At 39.0% G+C, this 17,292-nt stretch overlaps 1 protein-coding gene across 1 annotated transcript in view; it reads left to right on the top strand.

Moving 5' to 3' along the window:
• Nucleotides 1-17,292, top strand: part of XIRP2 (xin actin binding repeat containing 2) — a 113,440-nt gene that overhangs the window by 14,541 nt on the left and 81,607 nt on the right. The gene's annotated exons all lie outside the window — the stretch shown is intronic.

The raw sequence follows: 17,292 nt of genomic DNA, 5'->3' as shown, positions 1-17,292 counted from the left end.
GCATTTGCATTTGCATTGAAATGTTTTTCAAATTCAGCAACCCATTGAATGAATCTCACTGCCCTTTCCAGAGCACGTCACCTGGAGGGATGCAGATGTACAGCTGGGTTGTTACATAACATTAAATACATGCACAGATGGTGTAAACGCCAAGTGAAACCCAAGATACTTTTCAGAAAGAGCATGTAGGACAGTGATGGCAAACCTTTTTTGCCTCAGGTGCCGAAAGCAAACATGTGCATGCTATCATGCACATACACGTGCCCACACCCATAATTTAATGCCCCATCCGTGGTGTGCCCCCTGCACATGCATGTGTGCTCCCCTGCTGTACTGCGCATGCACGCACAGCTTTCTTGGAGCCTGGGGAGGGCGAAAACCATCTCCCCTGCCTTCCCGGAAGCCCTCCGGAGACCGGAAATGGCCTGTTTTCTGACTTCTGGTGGGCTTGGTAGGTCCGTTTTTCACCCTCCCCAGGCCCCAGAGGCTTTCTAGGAGCTTGGGAAGGGCGAAAAATGGCCCAACACATAAACTGGAAGTTGGAGAACGGATTTCCAGGTTGCCTGTTGGGCCATTTTTCTCTCCGGAGGGCAAAAAACAACCGAAAATTAATGCCAGAAATCAGCTGGTCACCACACGCATGCATGCTGCAGTTGACAGAGCAACACCTCGCATGCCCTCAGAAATAGCTCCGCATGCCACTTGTGGCACTCATGCCATAGGTTCGCCATCATAGATCTAGGATTATGAAAGAGTTCAGGTACACGTCCACTTCAAACAGGCAGAATGATGTCGCAACAGTAGAGTTCAAAGGCAGTTCACTTATTAAAGTGGGTATAGATTCTAAGGTAATATCAAAGCAGGTAATATCAAAGCAGGTAAGCGATGTTGATAAAATTTGGAACTGAAATAAGTGCTGGGGCTTTAGTAAAGCTGTCCATGGCCAAGTCTAGAACTTAGCCAATCTTCACGAGGAATATTGTTTCTTAAATAAATATTGTTTCTTAAATTGTTTTTTTACCTCTGAGATTGTAAATGCAGATTAGTAGAGATTTCCATTTGGAATTCAGCTTTCTGGACCCTCTATTTCACAGGGAAATGATTGCATTATATTTAGTAGTTAAACTCCCAGCTTTAGTGTCTGAAGATGTCTGAAGGCTGGAGATTAGGCTGAAGTTCAACCTTCTTCTCCAAAGATATTCAATCATATAATATGCTGAAATGATTTAAAAAATGGAAATGTGGGTTGGACAGAGAGTGGATTATATTCCACTTCAGGGTGCAATTTCCTAGGGGTACCTCCAATCTGCTGTATAGAATTTGTGGATCCTCTAAAATAGAGTGGAGTGGAATTCAGGATAGAAAGTGGAATCCTGATTTGGCTAAGCATATATATCAATTCTTTTTCACTTCATGTATATATATACTTAACTTTATATGAGTCATTGGGCATCTTTTGACCCCCAAAATAAGTGCTTAGCCTTATTTTCGGGGAGGTCTTGTTATTTTTGAGGTGCAGGAGGCCTCTTAACCTCAGCCCATAGCCCATGGATCAGCTGATCCAGAGAGGGCCAGAAGTTGTTTCTGGCACACTCTGTCCAGCCCTACTGTTGCTAAGCCTGCCAATCTTTTTGCGGCCACTACTAAGAGAAGGGGTGTGGTAGCCAGGGTTTTCAGGAGCGGCCTCCATGAGGCCATTATGCATGGATGGCAGACGCATGTGGGGTTAGTGGGCATGTTCCCCCCTTCCCCCCAGGAAATGGTGAGGACTGGCTGCGCATACATTTAAATATTTTAGGGGAGGGCTTATTTTCTGGAGAGGGCTTATTTTAGTGCATGCGCTCAAAAGCTCAATTGGGCTTTTTATATGGGGAGGTCTTATTTTTGGGGAAACAGGGTAGTACATAGATTTTTTTTCCTTGAGAACAGCATAATAATTTGGGAAGTATGACATCTTTTCCCTGAATATTCTCAACTTCAAGCTAATTTAAAGAAGGCAGAATCTTCTTGAACACTTTTGTAAAGCTTGTGCTCGCTGTTTGATGTTCTTTTTCTTTTTGCTTTTTCGTGTTGACATATTTATCAGCCAGAATGTGTGGAAGTATAGAAGCCAGCTACTTACCATAACTGTGTACCTCACTCTTGCCTATTCAGCTCCCCACCGAAGGGACCACTAAGCATATTTAGCTGTAGTAAGCAATGCCCATGCAACATGGGACTCCCCTGGAACTTCATTTGTGGTACCTAATGTAAAATTGTACCTCTGAAATTTAGAGAGGAGATGTCCAAAATCTGAAACTTTGTGCTTTTATTGCTATCTGTGATCCTCTCCAAGAAGCCAACATATGGACTAAAAAACACAATTTGGGGGAGATGCAGGATGATACACCTAGCTTTTGTTGTATGTATGTGACTGCATTTGGTTTTACTGATTTCCTATTTTTTCTCATTTGATTTTGATTGTTTTTTAAATTTTTGATGAGCTAAATGTACTAAAGTCAAGTGTGGATAGAATGCAGTTTTATATGTAAAGCTGTTGGACAAGAACCCCCACCCCCGTAACTCAGACACACATTTGCATTGTCACATATTCAGGACAGTGGAGGTCTGGATAGATCTAATCAGGGGTGGGATTCTACCTGTTCAGACTGGTTCAGGCGAATCAGTAGTTTCGACGATCAGCTGGGACCGAACCGATTTGCTCTGGCCTTGAAGTAGCCTTGTCTGCCTGCCCCTGTGCCAGTGGTGGGTTCCGGATCCTGGTGCAACTGGTATGGTACAACGGAGCCCGGCGTCCACCACATGAACGTGCGTAGCACGCGCGCACATGTGCACAGCACACACATGCGTCCTTACCTCCTGCGATACTCTGCAACGCCTCTGCAATGCTCCAGCTACTCAGCGGAGTGTCGCGCAGGTGCCGTACACTCTGTGTGCATGTGCGAAAGCACCAAAGAGCTCAAATACCGGTAAGGAGTGCGGGCGGGCAAGTGGGCCCTCCGGAGCACTGTACCGGAACAGTACCCAGTGCTCCCGCCTGGCACCGGTACACCCGTACCGGGGCATACCAGTTGTAACCCACCACTGCCCTGCGCTATACTCACCTATATTTCCTTTTCCGAAGCACAGCTGATCGGCGCAGCTACGCCTTGTTTGTTTTCCTTGCCAGTAGCAATGCTGAAGGTGAGATTTTGGTAAACTGCACATGCACATGCAGCATGTCTCAGGCACATCAGGGAACCGGTTGTTAAACCAATAGGATCCCACCCCTGAGTCTAATGTTCTACTGAAATCTCTCTGTGACCATTTCTTAACTGAAAGCCCTCTTGGAGTAGTGTTCCAAAGCCGTGTATGTCCTAAAAGAAATTGATCAGCAGCAGAACGTTGATTATGCAAACCCTGTGAAGGGAGTGAAAGGTCAATTTGGTTAGAATTAACAACAACAACAACAACAACAACAACAACAACAACAACACATAGAAAATGAATAAGTTAAATTGTTCTGAGACTTCAGAATTCAGACAGACAGGCATCTGCCACATAACATCCCAGAGTTAATAGTTCTCAATAAGACAAAAAAGTTGAATAGCGGATGTGGCAGTGCCTGGAAACAGCAGAACAGAAGAGAAAGAACTGAAGATAACAAAATACAAAGACCTACAAATAGAAATAGAATGACTATGGCAAAGGCAAGCAAGACTAATACCAATAGTAATAGGTGCCTTGGGTGCAATCCCAAAACAACTGGAGCACCACTTGAACACCACAGGCATTGACAAATTTGCCATCAGTCAATTCCAGAAGGCAGCTTTACTTGGAACAGCTTCCATCTTGCGGTTGTATCTGTAACCCCATCAAACATCCAGATCTGCCTATCCCAGATCCTCGGTAAAGACTCAATAGGTAGACAAAAATTCCAAACTCAGTCTGAACATCTGGCTGACTGTGCCTTGATTAATAACAAAAACAAAAGACAGGGCCTAGACTGAGTGGCAAAACCAGGCAAATTAGTTAGATTATAATTTGCCTAATTATTATTTCATGTTTCACCTCAAGAAAGTCCACAAGAAAATTGAAATATTTGAGGCCTAGCACACACCGTATAAAATATATGATTAGAAATCTTTCATTTAAATAGAAACCAGGTGCAAAAAGGAGAAATAGTTCCCATCCATGCAAAATATTTTAAATGTGGCTTGTATAAAATTTATCCCCCTAGAAATCTCTGTACCAATGCATATTTTTCTACATAAAAACACCCACTCCATCTTCCTACATTTTGTTCTGCCTCTGACTCTTCTCTATTTCCTGAGATTAATGCACAGATATAAACTTTTTCTGATTGATGATACAACATAATTAAAATATAAAACATACAGCAATCAAACATGCAAGATCAATGAAGATATCAACATTCTCACTCAAAATCTTATGCAATCTTGAGGTTCTAACCTAAAATCTTACAGGATTTGGTTCTCATATGAGTTTTCTGAAATTTAATTTTTGAAATAAATAATTTTTACTTAATTATGGCATTCGGCAGGCGATCTTGTAGGTGCCATTTACATTAATATTTTAAAATGATTAGATTTATGATGGCATTATTATTAATAGTTATAGTTATACTCTCAATCACAACTATTTTTTTAAAATGTAGATTGTTGTGATGTTATAGTAAGGGGAAAATAAATTATAGAAGGATATTTTTAGTTCAAATACTGAAAATATCACAAAGTATAATGAATCGAGTTCACCAAATTCTTTCCTCACTCTTGAAGCTTAATAAAAACAAGGAACAGGCGATGAAGATAGAGGACATAAGAAATTGGATACTAGTGAAGATGAATTCCTTGAAGTATGACATAGATTTAAGTATGTTCAATTGTGCTAGATGACACAGAAACATGATGATTAGGTTTGCTTTGAAATTATGGAAATCATAAAGTATTTGGAACTGCCTCCAAATAAATGTCGTAGCTCTAGATGGATCTACCACTAATTATATTTTTAAACATTAGAAGAAGAGCAATGCGATTTTCTTCGGCTAGTCCCTCTTTCTCATCCTGCTTTTTGTGTAAAGTTTTAATTCCTTTTTCCCTGCTTCTTTCAATCTTCAGTGAGAAGATTGATGCTGAAGCTTTAAAATGTAAATTTCCTGAGTTAATTGAATCTTTTTTGGTACAATAATACAGTAAGCAGAAAATCTTAAGTATTAGCTTGAGGAATACACATATGCAATTTCTCACTGCTACCAGCTTATAATACTAGATAATTCTAATATCAGTAATGGGCAGACATTAGATAGGAATGAGAGTAGGGAAAAGGAATCAGCGAAGACCTGTGTTTATTGTTTATTTTCAGCATAGCTGCCTCCCTTTTCTTTCACTGGAATTCTCCACTGGATTAAACAGCATTTTGTCAGTAGAGAGACTCTGTGATAACCAGTTGAGGTTTATAAGGTTCCGCCAACATCTGTATTCCTTGAACAGTGTATTCAGCTGGAAAATTTTAAGTTGTTTTTGTCCCCAAAAGGATATACAGATATTACTTTGCTATATCCTTTGGGGGAAGTAGCTCGGTTCTGTTGCTGCAGAAGGAATATTCCAATAGATTGCAGGTTGAACCTTTTCCCACTTCTGGAGGAAACATTTTTCTTACAGGAATTGAATATTAACTGAATAAAAGTTTCCATCTACTGTGAAAACTTTTTATCTATGCTTCCCAAGAGGTGATTGGTGAATTTTCATGAGAGTGAACTTTGGGAGGTAGGGAGTCGATTATCAACAAAGAGATTATAAACGAACTAAGAGGTGTTCCAATTTTATTTTCCTTATTTCCATCATAGCCAAGAGTCCAGATCTTTTTGATAATGCTTTTAAGATTCCATATGAATTAAAAATGTTTCTTTGGGTATATCGGGGCGATAGAGAAAATGGCAAGGAGAGATTGTTCAGTGCTGTATGTGAACACCTCTACCTCTAAGATACTAGTGGTATATAGATAGATTTTCTTTTTTAAGAATAGAGAATAGAATTCTTTATTGGCCAAGTGTGATTGGACACACAAGGAATTTGTCTTGGTGCATATGCACTCAGTGTACATAAAAGAAAATATACATTCATCAAGAATTATAAGGTACAACTTTTGTGTGTGTTCTTGGCACATCTAACTCACAGAATATTATCTGCAGAGAGTCTGCCTCAATACTCTCAATCATTTGGTCAGATGCAAAAAAACAGTGTGTTGGCAATGTAAAACAGCCTCCAGATGACAGATAATAGCAATAGTTAACAATAGTTAGACTTATATACCGCTTAATAGGGCTTTCAGCCCTCTCTAAGCGGTTTACAGAGTCAGCATATTGCCCCCAACAACAATCCGGGTCCTCATTTTACCCACCTCGGAAGGATGGAAGGCTGAGTCAACCCTGAGCCTGGTGGGATTTGAACAGCCGAACTGCTGAACTGCAGTCAGCTGAAGTAGCCTGCAATGCTGCATTTAACCACTGCGCCACCTCGGCTCTAGTTTCTAGGATGGAGTTCATAGCTAGGCTAGAATAGTATTAGCAAGTTTGTGGTAAAAGTAGGGTTTGCTTACATCTGTGGTATACAAGCATGTGGCACAGATATGACTTTTTAACCTAGCCTATACCTTTTCTATATTAGAAAAAAAAAATCTCATGTGAAGGCCTCATTGCCTATGGTAAAAGTTATCCATCAGGCCATTTGCTGACATACATGACACATTAAAATTTGCAAGGCATATTATTATCATATGTGGAGGACATCTCTAAAGGCAAAAAATAATAATAATACTGGACTAAAATATATGATTAGAAAAAATGATAAAGCAACACATAGATTTGAAATCAGAAATATTTCTGTTGGATATCCTACAAGAACAGTATAATACATATGTTAACAATAGCAAAAATTGTGTTTGCCCAACAATGGAAAAATGAAGAGAAATCTGCCGAAAAGCAGGAAAGTGTCATAAAAAAATTAGAATGTGCTGAAATGGATAGATTAACACTTAAAAGAAAAGAAAAGGAAGAAACGGACTACTTCTTAACATGGAACTTGTTTTATCAATGGCTAAATAACAGAAACAGAGGTTAGAAACTAAAAAGATTAAAAGGATAATTAATTGTATACTGAATTTTTTTAAGATGGATAAGTTAATCGTACTATTACTATGTGATCAATGTTGAGATGTATACTATGATTAACATTATGATTATTGTTATATCTCTACTAAAACTAATTGTACCCAGACAACACATTGCTCAGATAGATATGAAGATAGATATAGATGATATATATAGAGAGATAGAGAGATAGAGATAGATAGAGAGATAGAGATAGATAGAGATATAGATAGAGATAGATATGATATAGATGTAGATGTAGATACAGATACAGATACAGATACAGATACAGACAGATAGATATAGATATAATATATTAAAAAAAGAAAATTTGCAAGACAAGAATAAAAGAAATAAATGGTAGAGCATGAATTAATGAATAAAATAAAAGACCGGAAAGTAGAGAAGTTGAATTGGATTTTGTAGATGCATAATGAAAACAGGGAAGCGACAGCTAAGTGATAGTTGCTATATATTTAGTGATATCAATAGTTCCTGGGCATGGTGATAATAGAAGAACCAATATGTCTTTTGGGAAAATTGACCAATATTCTGAATTATTGGTTTTTTTTCATGTGATGAAAATTAGAAATAGAACTGAAATAGAACTGAAAGTGTCATTGGACCATTCAGTTCCAAGAATGAATGAGAATTGATGGCATATGAGTAGAAAAAGTTCTGGTTCAAATACATACTTTACACATAAGCCTGTTCTTCAGTTTTCATGGAAAAGGAATATAAAGAAACACAGTTGTTTATGAAAAGATAAATATAAAAAAATACAAGGCTGATGCTGAGATGTGTTGAGATAGTTAATTTTGGTAAAGTCAAGAGTGGATCCTCAGAAAACAGGACCTGAAAGAGAATAAAGAAACAAAAGTGAAAGTGGAACTATAAGAGCAGAAAACAAAGGTCTGTACTGCATGAAGTGTTAGATGACAAATTAATTTTTCAATTAACAGAATAACAGAGCTGGAAGGGACTTTGGAGGTCATCTAATCCAACACCCAAAGCAAGAGACCCTATATCAGTGATGGCTAACTATTTCTGGACCAAATGCCCAAAGTGCACCCGAACCCCCAAAATGTGATGCATATGCAGCCCCCACGCATGCACCCCCCACATGTGCATGTGACCCACACACATGTGCCCTGCCCTGCACATGTGCATGCCTCCTGTGTACGTTCCCTGACCCCCACCCCCACGCATGCTCTGCAAAGACCCAATGACCAGCTGGCTGGAGGGGCGCATGCGTGTATGCCCAGTGGAGCTGAACTGGAGCGAGTGTTCACATGTTCACAGAGAGGGTGCTGCGTGCCACCTGTGGTACTCGTGCCATAGGTTCGGCATCACAGCCCTATATCATGTCCAGTCTCTTCTTAAAACCTCCAGTCATGGAGTATCCAAAACTTCTGAAGGCAAGCTATTCCACTGTTTAGACAATGGGTTCCACTTGCCTAAAGAAGGGTATGGAAAGTTATCTTCCAATACTCAATTATACAGTTTGATAGAAGGATCAAGTAAAAGTAGCTTTGAATGAAAGAGTGTACGTTGGTAAGAATTATTGCTGCAAAAATCACGAGAAAAATATATTGTATAAAATGTCTAAAGAGGAAAAGATAAGTTTTCAAGGAATGTAAGTCAAAGTGAACAAAGACCAGATAAGATAAAAGAAGATCAAATACAGAGCTTCATTCCACAGACAAGACAGTACCACTTTCTCAAGCTCTACAAGAAATCCAAGAATTTCCAACAAATAATAGTGAAGTTATTTATTGGGCTCCCACTTTTGAGTAGGCTGGACGGTTTCCATCTGTCCTTTTATTTTGCAACTGTCAGATTTGCTATCATGTTTCCTACCGAATGTGTGAGAACTAATTTTCAGCAACTTTGATGGAAATAAAACTTGTTTTGGAAGTAGATAAAAGGCAATAAACAAGCCTTTAGCAGAGCAAATGGAAATAAAAATAAAAAGTGATTAAGGAATTGGGATGAAAGTGATGTCAGGGAATACTGGAAGCGGTATTTTAGGAATGTATAAAAGAATAAAAGAAAAATAAGAAAAAGTGAATGCAAAACTACCAGGAAGGTAAGTTTCTAAATGTGTTTGGCAAATTTCTGATTCAAATTGTATTAGAGGGGACAGTAAACAAAATTTTAGAAGTATATTGTAGCTTGTATGCAGGGGCAGGGGTTAGAAGACCAGATTTAATGTTCAGCAGGTCAGTAAGAAATGTATAAATTTGAAAAAGTTTCTAAAGCTAAAATTGTTCCCATGTCCAGTTGATTCCAACACTAGGGGGCAGTACTCCTGTTTGTTTCTTAGTTGAGGGAGCCAGCATTGTTTTGAAGACAATTCCATGGCCATGTGGCCAGCATGATTATACGCCGAAGTGCACAGTAAGCTGTTACCTTCCGATTAAAGTGGTACTTGCACTTGCATGCTTTCGAATTGAGAGGTAGGCAAGAGCTGGGGCAAGTAGCCGGGGCTCATTTCGTCGTGCGGCACTTGAGTCTTGAATTCACACTGTCAGCTTTCCAATGGCTCAGGATCTTTCACCACTGAGCTATTATGCCCCCTTTGAAAAAGTTTGTAGTCTGTACTTTTGTTTATTTAGAGGAAACCTGAGATAAAATGTGTAGGTGTAAATGATGGAATGCTTTGCATGATTATTGAATTGATTACTGTTTGCTGAATGTGATAAGATTGGGGTGATATGGAAGTAAAGCATGGGTGAGAATAAATAGAATATAATTGCAAAGGGTTGAATGCTGAACAGAGAGTAAGAGAGGCATGTTGATGTCCTTGATTCTTTAATGGATAGATGCATAAGGAGTGTTTGTTTGAGATATGTATTAGGCAGTTGTGCTAGTCAGGGACATGAATATATATCCAATGTCATGTTGTTAGTTGACAACCAGAATCGTATGTTGGAAAAAATATGACAGAATGAAGAGTATTATCTGACAATAACATATAAAAATCAAAGTAGCTGCGTTTGTCAGAGAAAACAGAATGAATGATTACGATTTACTCATAATTTGTCAAAAAACAGAGCAAACAGTTCAATTTTTGTCTCTTGGCGGAATGATTACCACAGATAATGAAATGGAGGAAGTGTGAAAAACAGTCATACATAACTTTTTCCAGTGCCATTGTACCATCATTAAATGAACTGTTGTTAAGTCATGGACGGCCTGTATATGAAGGGAAGAAGAATAAGTCAAGAGGAAGGGGAAACCAAAAAGACATGGTGAGAAGTTGATGAGATGGCAAAAAGAGAGAAGTGAGAAATTTAAAGACGAAATGGCAAAGTACGAATCCATTTCTTCATGTAGATGCAAAGATTCCATGCAAGTTAGAAGGTTAAGGAAAAATATTATTAATGGTTTGATGTAAGCCAGTTTTAGCTTAGATTTTCTTGTTTTTTTCCCTCACACATGTCTTTAAATCTTCTGGCTTATTCCTCTTCTTGCTCTGCATAATGTTGATTACCTTAGAAAAAAAAAGATTGGTGTGTGTGTGTGTGTGTGTGTGTGTGTGTGTGTGAATGTATATACTATATATACTATAAATATACGTCAAAAGATAAAACTGAGCAGAGTTCTACTTTATTTGTTCTGCATAACTAACTCAGAGACACAGCCAATATCCCACAAAACTATCTCAATATGTATTTTTACCGAAACACTAAAGAGGAATATGAGAACCAGAGATGATATTCAGCAGGTTCTGACCAGTTCTGTAGAACTGGTAGCAGAAATTCTGAGTAGTAAGGAGAACTGGTAAATACTACGTCTGACTGACTCCTCCCCCATCTATTCTCTGCCTCCCGAGTTTCAGCTGATCAGGACGGACTATAGATTTTGCAGTAACCTTCCATTGCCATATCCACTAAGCCATACACACCAAGTCATTCCCACCAAGCCACGCCACGCCCACCAAGCCACACCCAAAGAAACAGTAGTACAATTTTTTGAATCCCACCACTGATGAGAACGTTGACAAAGTGAGACCTGATCAAAAAGTATACGTTCCATCCTCTAGTTTTCCTCAATTTTGACCAAATCTTGCTTTTTCTTCTTGGTCTTTTAAATATAAGAGTTTAAGAAGAATGTCACAAAAGATAAAGAACACAGGACAGTAATTTGCACACAGCCATTTAGCACCATGGAAGTTCTCTGGTTGGAAACATTTGTTAGGGGAGCTTACTTGACAGCATTATCTTTTGAAATAATGTTTAAATTATCTTTAGATGTAATATGAAACAAATGATAGCTCATTCTTATAGTAATTATAATATTGTCAAATGGAAATAGCTGTATGTGTATTATTTTACGGGTTATTAGAACAGGATGTTTTACAGATAGCTATTGGAGAGACTCCACCTAGTGGTGTATTCAGACTACGGTTACCCTTTAAAAAAAAACCTATTTTGATATAATGCAGCTCTCAAAATCTTTGGTTATTCAGGGGTCTTTTGAGCTACTGATAACAATATTATAACTTTGTGTTCTTTCAAAAGGACTTGATAGAACTTTTTCTCCAATCACAGATCAAATTGGATTGGAAGGGAAGAATTAAGAAGTTTAAAATACAAAACGAAAAAATGAATAGATACAAATCTGAAACAAACGAAATGCTTCTTTAGCTTTTTTTTTTTTTAAAGTTCTGTCAGAGTGGCAAATACCAACAAAACTGATATTAAGGCAGCATTACATTGGTGATGGTGATAAAATATCAGAGATGTATTTATTATGATAGTTATTCAGTTTTTCACAAAAGCATCTCACAGAAACTTCTGTGAAGGGGGAATTATTAATTTTAACTGGGATTAAAATCCAGATGGGGTAACTAAGGAGTAATAACTTATGTTGGAAGTTAAAGAAATAAAATCAAGAGAAAGTCCTCTTCAATTATTCTTAAAAATACACAGGCAATATAGATAAGGAGTATGAATGGAATGGAATGGAATGGAACGGAACGGAACGGAACGGAACAGAACAGAACAGAACAGAACAGAACAGAACAGAATAGAATACAATACAATAACAGAGTTGGAAGGGACCTTGGAGATCTTCTAGTCCAACCCCCTGTTTAGGCATGGAAATGGGCATGCATGGAAGGACACTAATACAATTTCTATAGCATAGGTAAGCAATATTTAAGGACCATTGGACACATTTTGATTTTTTTCCCCAAAAAGAGCCACGTGGACACCTCAAAAAGTGTCTATAGAAACAATACTCAAGAATATGACTTATCCACATTCTAATTGAAACATGAATATGGATTTCTATCAATTGTGACTTGTACTATTACTGAAACTACCTATGTATGTGTATGATGCTCACATGTCAACCTCTTGGCATCAAGCACAATTAGAGCATGGAAGATTTAATGAATAAATTTTTGAGTGGAGACTTCTCCAAGTACTTAACTGTGCATAATTAGGGCTCCAGGATTTGGAGAAGCCTCTACTTATTGAAGTCAAAGACTTCCTTTCTAACATAATAGCAGAGGTTGGAGGAACTGTGTGACACTGGGGTGGATCTAGAGATATGACTTACAGCAACCTTTGCCTCTTACAATAAGCACCCATAGGAATCTTAAGAAGCTGAGGGTCACAAAGCAATAGGTATGGTGATGAGACTAAATTAGAGCTTTGAATTGAATTACCCTGCTAACTCTTGAGCTTCTGACTCCACAAGATATTTTTTCAGGTGTTTAAAATATGGCCACATGAAATTATTGAACTGAAGAATTGACAGAGACGAAGTTCCATCGAGTCTAACCTCCATACATTTCCAACAGAGGGATGATCAGTCTCTGCTCAAACCCATCCAGCAGAGTGTCAACCCTGAAGCCATTTTGGAGCATCTTCAGAGCTGCCACATCAATGCTGGTTGGAGCTGTGGGAATGGGAGAGGGGAGTAGAGATAGCTGGGGACTTGTAGCCAGGGGTGAAATTCAGAGGTTCTGACAGGTTCTGGAGAACTGGTAGCAGGAATTTTGAGTAGTTCAGAGAACCAGCAAATGTCACCTCTGGCTGGCCCCAGATTGGGGTGGGAATGGCGATTTTGCAATATCCTTCCCCCAGGAGCAGAGAGGGAATGGGGATTTTGCAGTATCCTTCCCCTGCCACGCCCAGCAAGCCACACCCACAAAACCGGTAGTAAAATTTCACCACTGCTTGTAGCCAAAATAAAATTCTTTCTCCTGGGAACCAAGGACATTCTCACCGGGTGCTTGGGAGGCATCAACTGAAACCAACTAGAATTGGGATTGTGATCTGATTGGACCATGTGATGGAGATGTGGACTTGGTGGGGGGGGAACGTTGATGTTTAATTTGGGTGGGGAAAAAACCTCAGGACCTTCAGAGTAGACCATTTCTTTTGGCTGTTGATTCCACTGTCAAAATCTTGTTACCATTAGGAAATTTTTCCTGATGTTCAGTCAGGACCAATTTGGAAGATGCTGAGGAGCTGTACAATATATAATAATATAAAAAGAATCTTGTCACAAATATTATAGCAGGTACTATGCAGGGACCATTCATATGTGAAAGTGTATGTATGTATATAGGAGCTGGAGTAAAAACTGTTTTCATGTATTTACTCATTGGAATATTTTTTATCCATCAGCAAAATCTAGAATTGCTGGATATTTTCATATACAGAGAAATGATGAGAAATCTAGAGTTCACCTTCCCATAGATGAATCTAACATCAAAAGAATGTTTAAGGAGATACACTGTGTGGATTTTGTTTATGTTCTGTTCACATAAAATGATCCCAAGAGACAGCTTACACAAATTATTCTGTTCCACTTATTGAATTGTTCCTAGATTTACTGTACAAAATCTATACTGGCTGTGGTTGATGAACCACAGCGGTGGAATCCATACATCCTCTATCTCTAAGAAAAAGAATGCCCTGATCAAAAAATATATGACAGCCATCATGCCACATTTAAAAATCAAATTCCCTTACTGTGTATGATATGACTAGCCTCCTGTCTTTTGGAGATGACATTTCCTGTATTCTCTGTTGAAGTGAGGATGATGGAAATTACATGCTATGCGACTGCTTACCCAAGTAAAATTAGCACATTATTCTTGGTTTCCTGAGAAATCTCTGAGACCCGTCCTTAAGATCAGTATTTCCTCTCTTATTTTAACGTCTACATTCATTTGTGCACCATGCTCACTTGTCAAAAAATATATTTCAGCCACTAGTCAAATTAACGAAAGCTCCTCTTTAGGTATGTATGTAAAAGAGCACTCACACCCCAATTCCTTATATAAATAGCTTATATCAAGCCAATCTTTCATTTTGTAGCAGATATACTGTATCTTAATGCTGATCTATGAGAAAAGAGGACTAGTGGGGGTGGGAATAATCCAGCCACTATATAAATTAGTATTTGAATTAGAATTAGTATGAAATTAAAAAAAATATTACAAAGTAATATTTGATCCATTTATGCTAAATTTCCATAGTGGGTAGTTAGTAAGAGCTGAGGTGGCACAGTGGTTTGAGTGCAGTACTGCAGGCTACATCAGCTGACTGCTAGCTACAGTTTGGCAGTTCAAATCTCAGAAGGTTGACTCAGCCTTCCATCCTTTCCGAGGTGGGCAAAATGAGGACCCAGATTATTGAGGACAATAGGCTGACTCTGTAAACTGCTTAGAGAGGACTGTGAAAGCACTGTGAAGTGGTACATAAGTCTAAGTGCTACTGCTAGTAACAGTGATGTTGTGAATTTGTGACCAGCTTTATTACTGGGTATGTGGTACTTTCAGCAAGAGCAGAGTACATAGGTAATTGCAACCAAAGTGGTGGCTGAATTATACTTCAGTACTATCTATGAAATAAGGTGGCTTAGAGCAGTGTTTCTTCAAATGTTGTCTTGGATCCTGTCCCTCCCCCACTAAGACCTTCACTGGGTTTTTTTTCTCTTCCTCAACTTTGTGGTGCCCCCTTGGGCCTGGTATCCTAAGCATATGCTTAGTCTGCTTAATATACCACTGCCAGTGGTGGGTTGCAGGCGGCATGCCGTGGTATGGGTGTACTGGAGCCTGCCCGGAGCACCGGATACTGTTCCGGTATGGTGCTCCGGAGGGCCCATCCACCCTCGCCCCCTTACCTGTGCTTTAAGTATTTGGCGCTTCTGCACACAGGCATGGTGCATACGGCGCCTGCAATGATGCTTTGCCAAGCAGCTGGAGCATTGTGGAGGCTTGAGGAAGAGTCACAGGTAAGTACAACGCATGCACGTCGCACATGTGTGTGGGCATGTGGGTGACGCTGGGGCCCACCACTGACCACTGCCCTTAGACACAAAAGCTCTTTTGGGGTCCTCCATAATTTTTAAAGGCAGGAAGGGATCCTGAGATCAAAACGTTTAAAAAACACTGACTTGGAGGATTCATGGGCAGACCTTAGGATACATAATGCTCTTCCCCTCTAACACTTTCCTGTCATTCCTGCCCCAAATCATTTTCTATCTGAGACAGCTTCCTTGGTCTAATATGAGTCAACCTGTCTGATTGATAATCAAACAAGCTGTGAAGAAAGCCGAAGCCACGCAGAGAGTGGAGAATAATATACACTGCCTATATCAGGGACCCTCAGGTTTTCCCAGCTTTTCAATCTACGTTTAATATGAACCAAATCAGACCTTTCCATGCTCATTAGTTTCAGTCATACTACATTGTGAAATTCCATGTTTGGTACGCCAAACTGACAGCTGCAAAGGCCTTGTCAGAAGGCAGCCTTCTGTCAGAGAATTCGGGGTACTGGGTTCACCTCACATCTGGTGGGTGCCAGGTTTGAGAAATCTACTCATAGCAGCACCCTCAGCATTTGATTCTGAAAATGGTGGTAATCTTAAACTGGAAGATTTCTCTAGCCATTGCAAGTTTGTGTTTTACGAAGAAGATTTTGGTTCATAACTCCTGAAAGTCGGAGTGAAGTTGAAAATTACTCAGGCCTCTAGTAATCTCATGAATGTTATAAGCCACAGAGAACTAAAAATAATTTCTAAGCAACCCATTCCCAGCTGTGATAAAAGCAGTTTGAGGATGGAAGGAACAACATTCAAGACAAAAGAACTTAGAGCAAATGAGCGTTGGGCACAAATCATCATGACTGTTCAATATAGTAAGCCGTAAAGAAATGAATGGGAACTGTATAAAAAGAGGATTTATTCTTTGAAGCACAACTGGAGTTCCAAACTAAGCCTGATTCTAAACTTGGGGGTTTTTTACTTTGTGATTCTTTAACATATATTTTAATCTAAAGAAAAAGACCACGTTAATGAACATAGAAAAACATCAGTCATATAAATTGTCTAATGTACAGATGTTGATTGTTCGCTCTTGCCTGAACGGTTATATTTTAGCACAGCTGAGAAGTTAATAAAACATTTAAGAAGTTCATTAAACTGTCAATAAAAAATATATCTTGACAGAAAAATGACAGGAATTGTTTTATTAATTGCTAGGTTAAAGAAAATGGCCGACTTGGTTATTTTCTCAACAGAGAAAATAATGTACATTTTACATTTTTAAAAGCCATTTTTTTACAGTATTTAATAACAAGTGCTGGCCTCTGGAGGATTCAGCTCTTGCAGAATGACTTCATCTTTCAAATTTTCAAATTAGGTCAAAATCACCAATTATTGTAAAGCTTTCATTACGGTGGGGCAAAGACAAAAGTTGGTGGTAAGCAAATGGAATCCGAAGAGTTCCCAGCATACCCCAAAACAGCTGAATGGGAGATAGATGCAGTGGTGGGATTCAAAAATTTTAACTACCAGTTCTGCGGGCATGGCTTGGTGAGCGTAGCAGGGGAAGGATACTGTAAAATCTCCATTCCCTCCCCACTCCAGGGAAAGGTTACTGCAAAATCCCCATTTCCTCCTGATCAGCTGGGACTTGGGAGGCAGAGAATAGATGAGGACCAGTCAGAGGTGGTATTTATCGGTTCTCCGAACTACTCAAAGTTTCACTACCGGTTCTCCAAAACTGGTCAGAACCTGCTGAATACCACCTCTGGATAGATGTACAGCAACATTTCCATTATTTCTTAATAGGTATTTACCAGAGTGCCAATTTGAGATGACTCTGAATCTACCCT

This window comes from Thamnophis sirtalis, unplaced genomic scaffold, assembly GCF_051295495.1.
Source record: "Thamnophis sirtalis isolate CommonGarterSnake01/CBP01778 unplaced genomic scaffold, rThaSir2_p1.2 scaffold_1, whole genome shotgun sequence".
NCBI lineage: Eukaryota > Metazoa > Chordata > Lepidosauria > Squamata > Natricidae > Thamnophis > Thamnophis sirtalis.
The sequence above is the reverse complement of the archived record's forward strand: the minus strand, read 5'-3'. Positions and strand labels throughout refer to the sequence as shown.